The sequence below is a fragment of the Ceratosolen solmsi genome, unplaced genomic scaffold (assembly GCF_000503995.2).
Source record: "Ceratosolen solmsi marchali unplaced genomic scaffold, CerSol_1.0 scaffold14, whole genome shotgun sequence".
Lineage (NCBI taxonomy): Eukaryota > Metazoa > Arthropoda > Insecta > Hymenoptera > Agaonidae > Ceratosolen > Ceratosolen solmsi.
The window spans coordinates 2,564,652-2,567,743 of NW_011948420.1; positions in this window are offsets into that span (position 1 = coordinate 2,564,652).

Sequence of the window (3,092 nt, forward strand, 5' to 3'; positions counted from 1 at the left end):
CGAACAAGGCCCATATTGCCATACTAAGTCTACCAGCCGAATAGAAGGCAATACATCCAAGGGGATATTTCATTTCATTACACAAATCAATAAAGAAAGACATTAAATACAAGATGGAAGCCAAGGGAGCAGGAGCTTCAAAGGCAAAGAGAGCCACCTCCCTTCGAAGCTCAACGGCTACTCGATCAAAATCTGAATTTATAATAAAATTGAATGCTCAAACCGAACGTATAAAAATATTACAGGGTCTTGCTAAAAAGTATGCAGTGCCAGACCCTAACATCACTGCAGAAGAACTGTCAGATGCCTTTTCACTTGCCGAAGAAAGTCACAAGACCTTCAATAAGGAAAATGCATATCTAGAAACAATCTGGCCCACTGAGCAAGACACTGAAGACAGTATTTCTAACAATATGTTATCAACCGAAGCATCCCAATTTGTAACGACACGAGGGATTATCAGCAGACTTCGCCAAAAATTCAAGATCGAGTGCAATGAGCAACAGCCCACACTACATCCCGTAAGAACAACTGGAAGTCGACTACCGACAATTAAATTACCCAAATTCAGTGGAAGGCAAGAAGACTAGGACGCATTCAGTGACCTCTTCGAGGCACTTGTTTTAAAAAGCAGAGAAATTAGTGAAGTGAAAAAGCTACACTACCTATTTACCTCAGTCGACGAATCAGTTCTACCCTTTATAAGGGGATACGCGCTCAAAAGGAATCCCTAATGCCTGCATGGGAAACATTAACAGAACAGTTCAGGAACCCACGCCAATCAATCCATGGCTGTCTTCTCAAAATCTTTCCTCCCATAAAACCAGTAAGGGGTGATGCAGAGGGTTTGAAAGATCTTGCCAAAAGATCACAAGAGGTAGTAAAACAACTTCTTTCACTGAACATATTACCAGATTTGCGGAACTACATTCTCGTACACCAAATCTCATTATACTTTGACTGCACTACAGTTGAGTTATGGGAAGCGTCGCTAGGAACATCCACCGCCTATCCTCGTTTAGATCAATTAAGGACCTTTCTCACCACAAGTGTGAGATCTCTTGAACAAGGCGAACGGGTGACAGCAACTCCTGCATGTTCCCGAAAACTGATACCTACGCGGTTTCAAAAGACTAGGCCGTCCTCCTCTTCAAGGAAGCATTCAAACTGCTATCAGGTAGGTGCTAAAATGTTCACATCAAGTCGGTACACCTCTCGACACAATTCACGATGCTGCCTATGTTGTGATAAAAGGCATTCAATCTTCCAATGTGAGTTGTTCAAAAACATGCCACAAGCAGAAAGGAAGACTATTATAGAAAAGCGATCAGCATGCGTAAACTGCTTACATCGCCATGAAAACGGGCATATGCAAAATGCACAAAATGTCAAGGCCACCATAACACAATGTTGCATGATGCATTTCGAAATAAACCCATCCTAAAGAAAACAACTCCACCAACCAGCTGAAACGAGGAGGCAATCGTTGAACAAGATCATACCAACTTGTCTTTATTAGCTACAGCCATAGCAGAAATTCGAACAAACAACATGACAGTGCAAGCTAGACTTCTCATTGACCCAGGCTCGGAGCTGTCATTCATCGCCAAAGGACTTGTAAAAAATCTACACATTCCAAAAAGGGACTCCACCATCCACATTCATGGAATTGGGGGAACGCAGTCAACCAGAACCCAAGGTGTTGTGACAGTAACTCTCCATTCTATCAATTCTGATTCCATTGTCACCATACAGGCTCACATTCTAAAAACATTAACCTCAATTATCCCATCTGCTGAGCCTGCAACTCAAGACTGGTCACACTTACAGGGTCTACCATTAGCCGACCCTCAATATTGCAAACCTCGCACAGTAGACATTCATTCTGGGAGCTGACACGTATGGACAAATAATTAAACCTCAAGTCATCACTGACTCGCCACATGTGTCAATGGCTCAGTTATCCATTTTCGGATGGCTTGTTCCGGGACCAGCAACTACCAGACAAACCTCGATAGTAACAGCATTTCATGTTTCCTGGCATGACAAGGAAGAAAAGATAAACGAACTCCTACTAAAATTTTGGGTCCTAGAAGAAGTGCATTCAGGCGATAACATTAAACGTTCATCAGAAGAACAACAATGTGAGGAGTATTTCAAGACTACCTATTCAAGAGATGTAATAGGGAGATACATAGTGCGAATTCCGCTTACATCTCCCAGTGACAAACTTGGTTCCACATACAATACTGCACGACGGTTCTTACAAAGTCTACTTAACAAATTCGTGAAATCAGAAGAATATCGAACCCAATATCACCAGTTCATGATAGAATACAAGGATCTTGGCTACATGAAATTGGCTCCTACAATTCCCAGTCATCAAACGCAGTATTACCTGCCACACCATGGTGTCCTCAAACCAGATAACACTACAACCAAATTAAGAGTAGTATTCAATGGTTCCTGCAAGTTTACGTCAGGACTTTCTCTAAATGACATTATGCATACTGGACCTAACCTAAATCCAGACAGTTCAGACGTCTTAATTTGGATCAGAAGACAACGCTACCTGTTTGCCACCGATATCACGAAAATGTACAGACAAATTAAAGTACATGAAGATGACTGGGACCTACAGAGAATTCTATAGGTTAATGAAAACAATGAAGAAGTCTCTTATCAATTGACAACTGTTACTTATGGAACACGAGCTGCACCCTTCCTAGCAGTGAGAACACTACTGCAATTAGTGGAAGACGAAGGAGCAAAGTACTCTCTAGCTGTGCCTTCCATCAATCATGGAAGATACGTTGACGACATATTCGGAAGTGCGAACACTCCTGGACAGCTAGTAAAGGTCGCACTCCAGTTACGAGACCTCTGCATGGCGGGCGGTTTTCCACTTGCAAAATGGTATGCTACTCACAAGGACGTCACCACTGCTGTCAATGCCAACCACATTCAACCACAAGCAGTTTCGTTCGACGATTGCACAACAAAAAAATGGGCTAAAATGGTCTCCTCAACAAGATACATTTTCATTCACCACAATACAGACACCAAGACAAGATAGTAAATTTACGAAGCGC